This window comes from Lactuca virosa, chromosome 4 (genome assembly GCF_052849685.1).
Source record: "Lactuca virosa cultivar CGN04683 chromosome 4, Lactuca_virosa_CGN04683_v6, whole genome shotgun sequence".
Lineage (NCBI taxonomy): Eukaryota > Viridiplantae > Streptophyta > Magnoliopsida > Asterales > Asteraceae > Lactuca > Lactuca virosa.
The window spans coordinates 350,140,143-350,155,259 of NC_136429.1; positions in this window are offsets into that span (position 1 = coordinate 350,140,143).

The window sequence follows — 15,117 nt, forward strand, 5'->3', positions numbered from 1 at the left end:
AAAATCAGATTTTTGCTCAAGAATCACTCATTCAAGCTCCAAAATCATAAGTAATCCTTCCTAGCTTGTTGTTTAACTTAACATGCAAGCAAATTTGTGGGTTAAACTCTCCAAAGTTCCCAAAAACTTGTGTTTACGGTTTGGGAACACCTCCCAAAACCGTAAACTCCCAAAAGGGGGTTTTGAAGCCCCAAAACCCTTCTAAACCTCTTCTAGTGTTTAGCTATGGCTTAGAAACTTGCATGCATGAACTTAGAACCCCAAGATCATGACTTTTTGGGGGTAAACATGAGTTTACGGTCCATGAACATTCATGAACCGTAAACACCCCAAAATGGGGTTTTGATGCCCCAAACCCTCTTCAATGCTTGGCTATGACCTAGAAACTTGCTGGAATGATCTTAGAACCCTAAAACATGGATTGAATGGTGCAAACATGAGTTTACGGTTTGGGAAGGTCTCCCAAAACCGTAAACACCTCCAAAGGGTGTTTAAGTGCCCTTAACACCTTGAATGGCTTACCTTTGGGTCTAGAACCTTGCGTGCATGGCCTACAACCATCAACACTCATGAAAAATGGACACACATGAGTTTACGGCCGTAAACCCATGTGTTTACGACCGTAAACTCCCCAGGGAGTGGTCCAAGGACCGTAAACTCCAAGAAGTGTCCATTTCTAGCCCCAATCACTTCCTAAGCCATGGATTCGAGTCTAGCATAATTCCTTGATTAGTTTAAGACCTTTGAACACCCAATGGCACCATTACCATGAGTTTACGGCCGTAAACTCATGGGTACAATGGTCCAGAAACCGTAAACACACTTAAGTGTAACCAATTGAAGTGTAAACTCCATAGTGAGGCCATACACTCCTAAGATGCAACCTTTAGCACTCCTTGCACTTGAAACAAAGTGTCTTCATGCATTAGAGTGTCTTTACTTACCTAATTAGTGATTAAATAACTAATTAGATATATTTATGTATCACTACGTGTTACATAGGATCCGTGTGTGTGTTCAAGTCCTCACTTGACACCTAGCATCCTACCCGACACTTCCATCCACTTCACTCATTGCAGGTGAGTTCATACCCCTTAATTAACCTTTTAAATGTTTTTAAATGCTTTTATGGGGGGGGAATACAAGTTGAATCAAATAAATTATAGTATCAATCACATATGATTTATAACTTGCAACCAAAAGGATCTTTATACTTTTAACTGCTTTACCAACAAAACTGCTTAAAGTGTTTATCAAACTCATTTTCATGTTAAATTGTTATAAAAATATTTCTAAACTCTTTTAACTCCTTCTGTTCCCAAACCATATCTACACCAATATATTTATATAAGTAAGACTTGAAGGACTTAGGACTGATAGCTCACCTTACTTCCTGTTCTTGTTTGATTGTGGACTTAGGGTATATTGTTATCTGTCCGATGTCGTTGAATTCTTAGTTATATATTATATATATTCGTGTTGAATATTAATGTCTTCACTTCAGTTCAATACTTTTGTGTATCAAAGGCATACAACCAACCTTACTATTTAACTATAATAGGTATAGTTAAGGATTACTACTCGTGTATACTATTACAATGGTACCTACCAGAGTCCGAATAGTTATGAGTCAATACATGTTAAACACTATAAAAAGAGAATACTATATACTATACAAGAGAACACTCTATACACTATACCCGAAAGTACATTATACATTATACAAAGAGAACATACTACAACAGAATGTGACATACTATCTCTCGATACGACACTTCACTGTGCTATCACCGTGTAACCAGAGTCTCCTGGAGGGAGAGCGGGCATTATGTGTATAGATCTATACGGGACAGACACTCCCACATCCCGACTGCTAGCTACAGTCCGAGCCGACTAGGCCAAGGGGTGACAAAATGTCACATTTCTACAGATGACTCGGAGGGTCATCAGGGATTCGATCGTCAATCAGCATGGTTACATACAAGTTCACATTTCGACCTTTAATTAATACATTAAGAATTAAAGGCAAAACAGACTCCCCGAGGTGTATTGTACATTTAATACTACCTAGAGTCTGCATTTTCATTTCATTAGTTGGCAGTGATACTGCTGGGGTAGAACACTATTTTCCCAATTACTTTACATGAATGAAGTCTAAAACTATATTTTCCTACTAATAGTTTCTCTGGGAAATCTTTTACATTTTCAAAGGATCAAACATACATACAACCGGGTCTTGGTAGAAGACCACTTTTACTGGAAAACATAGGGTTTTCCTAGGGAGCATACTATTTTCCAACATTGAGATCAATTATTATACTACATGGTTGTAATCATTTTTATACAAGCAATGACACTAAATACTCATGAACTCACCAGCTTTATGCTGATACTCGCTTTCAAAATAACTTGTATTCTCAGGTCATCAGTAGACAGGTACAGATGCAGCTTTTGAGAAGATGGAGCACATACAAGACTCCTCTTTATTTTGATTATACTTTTGGTGTCTAATAAACTGTACAGAACACGCTTGTATTACAATTATTATATTAAAGCAATGGATGTTGTTGCTTGTCTTTACTATTATGCATTGTTATGATACTGTACATGACGTCCTCCACCCCAGAACGTATTCCGCCGTTCTCGGTTTTGGGGTGTGACACGGATACAAATGTATCTTTAAGAAGAAGACCGACATGGATGGGAAAGTACACATATATAAGGCACGACTGGTTGCGAAGGGCTTTACTCAAACTCGTGGAGTTGACTATGATGAGACCTTCTCACCAGTAGCAAAGATTAAATCTATAAGGGTTATGCTAGCCATAACTGCATTTCATGATTATGAAATATGGCAAATGGATATCAAAACCGCTTTCCTTAATGGGAAGTTGGCTGAAGATGATTACATGAGTCAGCCAGAGGGTTTTGTCAATGCAACGTACCCTAATAGAGTGTGTAAGCTTGAGAAATCCATCTATGGGTTGAAACAAGCATCTCGTAGATGGAATCTTTGTTTTGATGAGAAAGTCAAAGAGTTTGGATTTTCGAGAAGCGAGGATGAGTCCTATGTATATGTCAAAGCTAGTGGGAGTATAGTTAGCTTTCTGGTGTTGTATGTAGATGACATACTACTCATAGGAAATGACATCCCAACCTTGCAGGAGGTTAAGTCCTGGCTTGGGAAGTATTTCGCTATGAAGGACCTTGGAGAAGCTGCTTACATCCTAGGGATAAGGATATTGAGAAACAGGAGTAAAAGACTAATAGGACTTAGTCAAAGTACCATACTAGAACAGAACAAAAGTATTAAGATTGTTGAACAGCACCATTAGGCTTAGAGACATATAGTCAAATCTGGGAGGATGTAGCCTGATCAACTACATTTACCTAGGAGTGACTAACCTGTGCCTAAGAATGGTTGTGGTGCTGCAACAAGTCTAAAAACTTACCAACACTACTAGCAGAACATTTGAAACAAGAATACTATAGGAGTATTCTGGATTTCCTGTAATTTACATATGTGAGAACTAAAAAGGTCGTTACTAGTAGGGCAATATAGTTGCTAAGTGGATACACTACAGTCACATGTGACTAAGACGCCATAGACTTAGAATCTGTGATCTTTGCTTTAATTCCTGTTCCTTGTTTGGTTGTGGATTTAGAGTTAGGGTCACTTATTCGAAGGTCTATCCTGTCTCGATTACATGTAATTGGTATGCATTACGCAAGTATTGGGTCGGCTAATAACGATGATCTTATAAGTATCTTAGGATTAGTACGTCTACTAACTATCTTCTCTCCATTCTCGCATAGATACAATGGCTGATTCAAGGGTAACCCAGAGAGGGGTGCCCGTCGCCAACAGAAGATTATCTACTCATCCTCTCTCTTCCTAAGAAGAATAGCCTTCCCCTTCAATACCTCCGTCTCACCTGTTTGTAAAACATTCCCGACTTTGAAAGTACTATAACTAGCCCTCTAAACTGTCAACATTCTCCTTATGGTTTGATGTAAGACCAATTGTTAGGTCGTTTTTTCTTGAACTCATTTTACATCAGTAATACCAGTAATATTGACAGTTGTCTAATCTATTTGGAAGTTCATGCTCTTGTGTTTTCTTACTCTATTGATATGCATCTATCAAATTGTTGGACTATGGCGATTTATTCCATGAGACACTCTCATCATACTTACAATTGACTCTCACTGTTGTCATCACCTTTTAAAAATTTTCAGTAAAAGATGCCTCCTCGCAAGCGTCCGACCAGACGCACGCCTGTGGATCAAACACCACCACCACCTCCCCCACCGCAGTTCGACCCGGCGATGTTTCAAGCAGCTGTGACTGCAGCTGTGACCACCGCGCTGGCGCAAGTCAACCCTGGTGGTGTTAGTGGAACGGGAACTGGCACAAACTCCAGCCATGGTGAAATCCACCCACGTGCACGATAGTGCACCTATAAGGATTTCATCAGCTGCAAACCTACTTACTTCAATGAAACCGGAGGGATCCTTGCACTGTCCCAATGGATTGAGAGAACCGAAGCGATCTTCGAAATGTGCTCATGCCCCGAAGGAAGCAAGATAAAATTTGCTGCTTGCACCTTTACCCAAAGGGCCTTGACGTGGTGGAATGGCCATGTCAAATCACTCTCCCTGGTCGCAGCCAACGCCATGGGCTGGGACACACTGAAGGGCCTCATGACGAGGAAGTACTGCCCGAGGGGCGAAATTCAGAAACTTGAGGAGGAACTCTGGAACCTCAAAATGCAGGGTTCCGACATCGTAGCCTATACGGCCAGGTTCTGCGACTTGGTGGCTCTGTGCCCAAACATGGTGCCCACCGAAAGCAAGAAAATCGAACGATACATCTGGGGATTAGTACCCCCATATCGAGGGAATGTTCTAGCATCACAACCTGCGACCTTTGATAGTGCCAAGGAATTGGCCCAGAGGTTGATTGATCATGAAGTTCCCTCCACTCCATCAGCTACTACAACCACCACTTCTGCCCCGACCCACACCTCCAACAACAAAAGAAAGCGGTGGGATCGAAAGAAAGGAAAATCAGCCAAATCCTCTTCCAATAACCAACAAACAGTGGCTGTCCACGCTGCCACTACTCCTGCTGCCCATGTACCTGCCAAAACTTATGCAGGAAGCTTACCCAAGTGCAATAAGTGCTCTTTCCATCATAACGGCCCCTGCCGTGAAATGCACTACAGTAACTGTGACCGGAAGGGCCATACCGCCCGGTTTTGCAGAACACCACCCAAACCTATTTCCCAAATTCCTAGTTCGGGAGCAAGCCAGGCCTGCTATGGTTGTGGCGAAGTCGGACATTTCAAAAGAAACTGTCCAAAGGCTGGCAACGCGGGAGGAGCAGGTAGACTACTTGCTATTGGCCACAATGAGGCTGTAGCAGACCCCACCGTAGTCACAGGTACGTTCCTTCTCGATAACTCTTATGCTTGTATTCTATTTGATAGTGGGGCAGAAAGAAGTTTCGTAAATCAAAACTTTAAACACTTACTCAAACAAACACCGCGATCACTAAAAGAAACATTCGTCGTAGAAATGGCTAACGGCAAGACGGAAAGTTCTAACGAAATCTATATAGGTTGTACCCTCACGCTAGATAATCATTCGTTTCCTATCGACCTCATACCAGTAGCGATCAAAAGCTTCGACGTCATCATAGGCATGGACTGGTTGGGTCTCCATCGTACCGATATCTTGTGCTTCGACAAGGCCATCCGTCTGAATCTACCCAACAACGAAACCTTGATGATCTACGGAGACAAACCCAGTACGAGTCTTCGTATCATCTCGAGCATTCAAGCCCAGAAGTACCTGCGTAAGGAATATCGTGCATTCCTGGCGCATGTTGTAGATACGAACCAGAAAACGAAGGACCTGAAGGATCTTCCCGTAGTACGCGATTTCCCCGACGTCTTCCCTGAAGAACTACCGGGTTTACCTCCACAACGTCAAGTCAAGTTCCGAATCGACTTAATCCCAGGAGCGACCCCCGTAGCCAAGGCGCCCTACCGTTTAACGCCTGCTGAGATGCAAGAACTGTCCGGTCAACTTAACGAACTGCTCAACAAGGGCTTTATAAGACCAAGCTTCTCACCCTGGGGAGCACCAATCTTGTTTGTAAAGAAGAAAGACGGATCGTTCCGCATGTGCATCGACTACAGAGAACTCAACAAGCTGACGGTCAAGAATCGTTACCCTCTTCCCCGTATAGACGATTTATTTGACCAACTGCAAGGGGCGAGTTACTTTTCCAAGATTGATCTAAGGTCCGGGTACCACCAGTTACGAGTGCTAGAGGAGGATGTCCCGAAGACAGCCTTCCGAACTCGTTACGGACACTACAAGTTCGTAGTGATGCCCTTCGGACTAACCAACGCGCCCGCAGTCTTCATGGACTTGATGAATAGAGTATGTCGTCCTTACTTGGATCAGTTTGTCATCGTCTTCATTGATGATATACTTATCTACTCTAGAAGTAAGGAAGAGCATAGCGATCATCTGCGACAAGTCCTGGAAACCCTACGATCGGAGAAGCTTTACGCAAAGTTCTCTAAGTGCGAATTTTGGATCCGAAGAGTCGAATTCTTAGGACACGTGGTTAGCGAAGAAGGAATCCACGTGGACCCATCCAAGATTAAAGCTATTGAGAACTGGTCAGCACCGAAGACGCCTACAGAAATTCGCCAATTTCTAGGCCTCGCTGGCTACTATCGTAGATTTATCCAAAATTTCTCCAGAATTGCCAAACCCTTAACCACTCTAACTCAGAAAGGCGTACCCTTTTGTTGGAGTGAAAAGCAAGACACTGCGTTCCAAACATTGAAGCGGGCCCTATGCAGCGCACCTATCGTGTCTCTGCCCGAAGGGATAGTAGACTTCGTAGTATATTACGATGCCTCCAATCAGGGGCTCGGCTGTGTTCTGATGCAACGAGGTAAAGTCATCGCCTACGCCTCAAGACGGCTGAAGACACACGAGGTCAACTACACCACGCACGACCTCGAACTAGGAGCGGTTGTGTTCGCCCTAAAGATCTGGAGACACTATCTGTATGGTACGAAGAGCATCATCTATACCGACCACAAAAGCCTCCAACACATCTTCAACCAGAAAGAACTCAACATGAGACAACGACGGTGGGTCGAGCTACTCAATGACTATGAATGTGAAATTCGTTATCATCCGGGTAAAGCCAACGTAGTAGCAGACGCTCTAAGTCGGAAAGATTATTCTGGTCGAAGAGTCAAGTCATTAACAATGACTATCCATTCGCGTCTCTCCGCACAAATAAAGGAGGCTCAGTTCGAAGCCTTGAAACCTGAAAATATAACAGGAGAATCCCTGCGAGGAATGGATAAGAACCTACAGGTCAAGGGTAACGGAGCCTTATATCTCATGGACCGGATCTGGACCCCGAGACACGGTGGCTTCAGAGACTTGGTCATGAAGGAGGCGCACAACACTCGATATTCCGTCCACCCGGGTTCAGATAAAATGTATCTGGATCTCAAGAAATTATACTGGTGGCCTAATATGAAAGCGGAGATCGCTACCTTCGTAAGTAAATGCCTTACTTGCGCCAAGGTCAAGGTCGAATACCAGAAACCATCAGGTCTACTCCAACAACCGGAGATACCTGAATGGAAGTGGGAGCGGATCACTATGGACTTCATAACCAAGCTACCCAAGACAACGGGTGGGCTTGATACCATATGGGTCATCGTTGATAGATTGACCAAGTCCGCACACTTCCTACCCATCAAAGAAACTGACAAGATGGAGAAACTCACAAGAACATACATCAGGGAGATCGTACGACTGCATGGTGTTCCTATATCTATTATCTCCGATAGAGATAGCAGATTCACTTCGAGGTTCTGGCAGTCCCTACAAAGCTCCCTGGGAATGAGGCTGGACATGAGTACAGCCTACCATCCTCAGACTGACGGACAGAGTGAGAGAACCATCCAAACTCTGGAAGATATGTTGCGAGCCTGTGTGATCGACTTTGGTAAGGCTTGGGATACCCACTTACCCCTCGTCGAATTTTCCTGCAACAACAGTTATCACACGAGCATCAAAGCTGCTCCATTCGAAGCCTTGTACGGCCGAAAGTGCAGATCCCCTCTGTGCTGGGCTGAGGTGGGCGACACGAAGCTGGTCAAGGGACAAGTCCCTGACAGTACTCTCACTGGTCCAGAAATCATCCGCGAAACCACCGAAAAGATCGTACGAATCCGAGAACGACTTAAGGCCTCCCGAGATAGACAAAAGAGCTACGCCGATAAACGACGAAAACCCTTGGAATTCCAGGTTGGAGACCGTGTCCTGTTGAAAGTCTCACCCTGGAAAGGCATGATACGCTTCGGAAAGCGTGGAAAGTTGAATCCAAGATTCATAGGACCTTTCGAGATCCTCGCTAGGATCGGTCCCGTAGCCTACAAACTCAGATTACCTCATGAACTTAGCAATATCCATCCTGTCTTCCACGTTTCTAATCTTAAAAAGTGTCTTTCCGATGAGACCCTTGTGATCCCTCTTGATGAGATCGAGATCAACAAAAATCTGAACTTTGTGGAAGAACCAATCGAAATCATGGATTGAGAAATCAAACGAACAAAACAAAGCCGCATCCCGATAGTGAAGGTTCGCTGGAATGCCAAGCGGGGACCCGAATTCACTTGGGAGCGCGAAGACTCGATGAAACAGAAATATCCGCATCTCTTTCCCAATCCATGATTTGTATCTTAATTCTAAATTTCGGGACGAAATTCCCTCTAACGGGGGGATGATGTGACAACCCGAAATTTATTCCGTCACTGTAACCCTTTCTGTTAATAAAATTTATTTTATTATTAAAATTGTCCATGAACTTTTAAGTTAAATAATTCATCTAGGGTTATTGTCATAATTTCCTACGTGTAGGAAATCAATAAAATCACATATAATACCCTCGATAATCCTTTGGAAAAATTTCTAGTTTACGACTAAGTCGGGTTACGGTCATTTAATCGGGTAAAATCTTAAACTCCGTTTAATGTCGGGATTGGGTGTGTCCCCACCTGGCCACTAACTCAAGGCCTATATAAAGGTTGAGTGGCCACCATTTGAGTCTTTTCCCACCTTAGAACTTTCTCTCTCTACACTCTCTCTCTAAAAATCGGATTTTTGCTCAAGAATCACTCATTCAAGCTCCAAAATCGTAAGTAATCCTTCCTAGCTTGTTGTTTAACTTAACATGCATGCAAATCTGTGGGTTAAACTCTCCAAAGGACCCAAAAACTTGTGTTTACGGTTTGGGAACACCTCCCAAAACCGTAAACTCCCAAAAGGGGGTTTTGAAGCCCCAAAACCCTTCCAAACCTCTTCTAGTGTTTAGCTATGGCTTAGAAACTTGCATGCATGAACTTAGAACCCCAAGATCATGACTTTTTGGGGGTAAACATGAGTTTACGGTCCATGAACATTCATGAACCGTAAACACCCCAAAATGGGGTTTTGATGCCCCAAACCCTCTTCAATGCTTGGCTATGACCTAGAAACTTGCTGGAATGATCTTAGAACCCTAAAACATGGATTGAATGGTGCAAACATGAGTTTACGGTTTGGGAAGGTCTCCCAAAACCATAAACACCTCCAAAGGGTGTTTAAGTGCCCTTAACACCTTGAATGGCTTACCTTTGGGTCTAGAACCTTGCGTGCATGGCCTACAACCATCAAAACTCATGAAAAATGGACACACATGAGTTTACGGCCGTAAACCCATGTGTTTACGACCGTAAACTCCCCAGGTAGTGGTCCAAGGACCGTAAACTCCAAGAAGTGTCCATTTCTAGCCCCAATCACTTCCTAAGCCATGGATTCGAGTCTAGCATAATTCCTTGAGTAGTTTACGACCTTTGAACACCCAATGGCACCATTACCATGAGTTTACGGCCGTAAACTCATGGGTACAATGGTCCAGAAACCGTAAACACACTTAAGTGTAACCAATTGAAGTGTAAACTCCATAGTGAGGCCATACACTCCTAAGATGCAACCTTTAGCACTCTTTGCACTTGAAACAAAGTGTCTTCATGCATTAGAGTGTCTTTACTTACCTAATTAGTGATTAAATAACTAATTAGATACATTTATGTATCACTACATGTTACATAGGATCCGTGTGTGTGTTCAAGTCCTCACTTGACACCTAGCATCCTACCCGACACTTCCATCCACTTCACTCATTGCAGGTGAGTTCATACCCCTTAATTAACCTTTTAAATGTTTTTAAATGCTTTTATGGGGGGAATACAAGTTGAATCAAATAAATTATAGTATCAATCACATATGATTTATAACTTGCAACCAAAAGGATCTTTATACTTTTAACTGCTTTACCAACAAAACTGCTTAAAGTGTTTATCAAACTCATTTTCATGTTAAATTGTTATAAAAATATTTCTAAACTCTTTTAACTCCTTCTGTTCCCAAACCATATCTACACCAATATATTTATATAAGTAAGACTTGAAGGACTTAGGACTGATAGCTCACCTTACTTCCTGTTCTTGTTTGATTGTGGACTTAGGGTATATTGTTATCTGTCCGACTGTCGTTGAATTCTTAGTTATATATTATATATATATATTCGTGTTGAATATTAATGTCTTCACTTCAGTTCAATACTTTTGTGTATCAAAGGCATACAACCAACCTTACTATTTAACTATAATAGGTATAGTTAAGGATTACTACTCGTGTATACTATTACAATGGTACCTACCAGAGTCCGAATAGTTATGAGTCAATACATGTTAAACACTATAAAAAGAGAATACTATATACTATACAAGAGAACACTCTATACACTATACCCGAAAGTACATTATACATTATACAAAGAGAACATACTACAACAGAATGTGACATACTATCTCTCGATACGACACTTCACTGTGCTATCACCGTGTAACCAGAGTCTCCTGGAGGGAGAGCGGGCATTATGTGTATAGATCTATATGGGACAGACACTCCGACATCCTGACTGCTAGCTACAGTCCGAGCCGACTAGGCCCAGGGGTGACAAAATGTCACATTTCTACAGATTACTCGGAGGGTCATCAGGGATTCGATCGTCAATCAGCATGGTTACATACAAGTTCACATTTCGACCTTTAATTAATACATTAAGAATTAAAGGCAAAACAGACTCCCCGAGGTGTATTGTACATTTAATACTACCTGGAGTCTGCATTTTCATTTCATTAGCTGGTAGTGATACTGCTGGGGTAGAATACTATTTTCCCAATTACTTTACATGAATGAAGTCTAAAACTATATTTTCCTACTAATAGTTTCTCTGGGAAATCTTTTACATTTTCAAAGGATCAAACATACATACAACCGGGTCTTGGTAGAAGACCACTTTTACTGGAAAACATAGGGTTTTCCTAGGGAGCATACTATTTTCCAACATTGAGATCAATTATTATACTACATGGTTGTAATCATTTTTATACAAGCAATGACACTAAATACTCATGAACTCACCAGCTTTATGCTGATACTCGCTTTCAAAATAACTTGTATTCTCAGGTCATCAGTAGACAGGTACAGATGCAGCTTTTGAGAAGATGGAGCACATACAAGACTCCTCTTTATTTTGATTATACTTTTGGTGTCTAATAAACTGTACAGAACACGCTTGTATTACAATTATTATATTAAAGCAATGGATGTTGTTGCTTGTCTTTACTATTATGCATTGTTATGATACTGTACATGACGTCCTCCACCCCAGAACGTATTCCGCCGTTCTCGGTTTTGGGGTGTGACACAGATACAAATGTATCTTTAAGAAGAAGACCGATATGGATGGGAAAGTACACACATATAAGGCACGACTGGTTGCGAAGGGCTTTACTCAAACTCGTGGAGTTGACTATGATGAGACCTTCTCACCAGTAGCAAAGATTAAATCTATAAGGGTTATGCTAGCCATAGCTGCATTTCATGATTATGAAATATGGCAAATGGATATCAAAACCGCTTTCCTTAATGGGAAGTTGGCTGAAGATGATTACATGAGTCAGCCAGAGGGTTTTGTCAATGCAACGTACCCTAATAGAGTGTGTAAGCTTGAGAAATCCATCTATGGGTTGAAACAAGCATCTCGTAGATGGAATCTTTGTTTTGATGAGAAAGTCAAAGAGTTTGGATTTTCGAGAGGCGAGGATGAGTCCTATGTATATGTCAAAGCTAGTGGGAGTATAGTTAGCTTTCTGGTGTTGTATGTAGATGACATACTACTCATAGGAAATGACATCCCAACCTTGCAGGAGGTTAACTCCTGGCTTGGGAAGTATTTCGCTATGAAGGACCTTGGAGAAGCTGCTTACATCCTAGGGATAAGGATATTAAGAAACAGGAGTAAAAGACTAATAGGACTTAGTCAAAGTACCTACCTGGACAATGTGTTGAAGCGTTTCAACATGGAGAATTCCAAGAAAGGTGACTTACCTATCCAGAGCAATACCAAACTGAGCAAGGCACAGAGTCCGAGAACTGATGAAAAGATAGCGGATATGAGTCAAGTGCCATATGCCTCTGCTGTCGGTTCAATCATGTATGCTATGACGTGTACTCGCCCTGATGTGGCTTATGCTTTGAGCATGGTTAGTCGATATCAAGGGAACCCTGGTAGAGCTCACTGGACTACAGTAAAGAACATTCTTAAGTACCTACGAAGGATTAGGGACTGGGTCCTTACCCTCGGTGAGAATGACAGGGTATTGTGACGCCTGTTTTCAGACCGACAGAGATAATTTACGCTCTCAATCGGGCTGGGTATTTACCCTAAATGGAGTAGCAGTTACATGGAAAAGTTCCAAGCAGGAGACTATAGCTGATTCAACGTGCGAATCAGAGTACATAGCAGCGAGCGAAGCATCGAAGGAGGCGATATGGTTGAAGAACTTCATCGGAGACCTTGGAGTTGTACCATCCATAAAGGAGCCTGTGGAGATTTTCTGCGATAATGATGGAGCGGTCGCCTTAACCAAGGAACCGAGAGATCATGGAATGTCCAGGAATATCGACAGAAAATGTCACTTCATAAGACATCGAGTAGAAGGACTCCTCATTGTAAAGAGGGTATCGTCAGAGGATAACCCAGTAGATCCCCTTATGAAGGGACTGAGTAGGGTTAAGCACTTGCAGCATGCAAGGAGCATTGGGCTAAAGGACGATATTAGTTTTAGTGATTAGATAAATATTTAGAAACTTGTAATAGATAAATTGTAATTGACATTTGATGATTGAATAAAAGGAGTTTTATTTATAAGTAAAGTTACTATCTTGTGTTGATTGTTTACTATTGTTTCACTTTTGCATGTTTTGACTTCCATAATAATAAGATTATTCAAACTCTCCAGAGTCGAACATACTTTGGGAGTAGTTTATGAGGCTAGACTGTCATGAATTGGCTTGTATATTGTCTAAGGTGTTAGACATAGCAAAAGTATGCTACAACATTCATGACTGCTCTTGAAATCAGATTTGAGTATTGGAATAAACCCACGCTCACCTGAATGACTTCATGGAATTTATCATGAGTGATTGTGAGACGATAATATCATATAGTCTTCAAACCAAGATATATGAGTTGTTGACTATAATTTGGTTGTACATTGATGGTATGAAAATGCATCAGTAAGTTGATGTTATAAAACATATTGTTGTGTATAATTTAACAAGTAGTTAGTACAAGCATATAAGTCGAAGTTTATCTGTTCCTTTTATCCTAAGAGGATTAAAAGCGATATCTTGGTCCCCTCGGTGATTTTGTTTTGGCTTATGTGCCGGGCCTGGTCAGGACTCAGTTGATGTGTTCAACTAAGTTCTATGGCAAACAAACCAAAAATCAGGAAACAAACCGTTGGACAATGAGTATGACTTTATTCCATGTCTTTGTCCACACGATATCTTACAGAACAGAGGATTATACGATCCCTTATCTAAAGGATGCATCACTGACTAGGTCAGAGTTCGACAGCGGCTTTCAAAAGTTACGATTGCTAATCGGATTTTGAAGTTGCATTGGTGATTATAGTTATTAAACTTATCCAAGTGGGAGACTGTTAGATTAGGTGTCTAAGCTCATAACTATAATCGATATGTACTTGACCCGATAGTAGCATGGTCCTTTTGGGTTGCCTTCACCAGAGCAATTTGACAGGATGGACTTTTGAGAAGAGGCTATTTGTGATTTATTAATATATTATAAGTATAATATATTAATTGAGAAATCATATTATTTAATTAGTATTGATCAATATTTAATTTGGAATTTAATTTAGTGATCAAAAGAGACTGATTAAATATACTGGGACTGATTATGTAAATCAGTGATACTTATAGTTGGACTAATGATCCATGGTTGATTAGGGTGGGCTAAACCTATGTGATAGTCCATAAAGGTTTAACCCATGTAACCTAAGAAATATGAAGGGTCATGGTGAATTAGGGTTTGCGTTGATGAACCACTAGACTTTCCCACACTATAAAAGCAACCCCATAGTCACCAAAATTGGCTCCCATGTACTCTTAAGAAGAACACATCTGAATTTGGTGCTACCTAGCCACATCTCATAAGCCTCCTTTGCATTTGGTGTTTGTGACACATTAGAGGCATCACATTTGAGGTGCTAAAGCTTTTGAAGGCCAAGAACTATAAGCTACACTAAGAGGTATTCATCTACTTTGGTTTCATGTTGTATATCTCAAATTTTTGTATGCTAGTATAGGATTCATGCTTTGGAAACAATATTGCATGTATAATATAGAAAACTTAGATCCAAAGCATCTAGGGTTGTATGTGCACCATAGGAGTGTTATAGTGCTCAAAACCCTTCAGTGGTATCAGAGCCTAGGGTAGTTTTCTGTTATATTATTGCATTGTTCATTGTTTAAAGTTGAAGCAAACTGAAAAATGCATTCTGCCAGACTAGACTCGCCGAGTCCATGGATGAACTCGACGAGTTCATGATGAACTCGACGAGTCCATGATGAACTCGACTAGTCCATGAT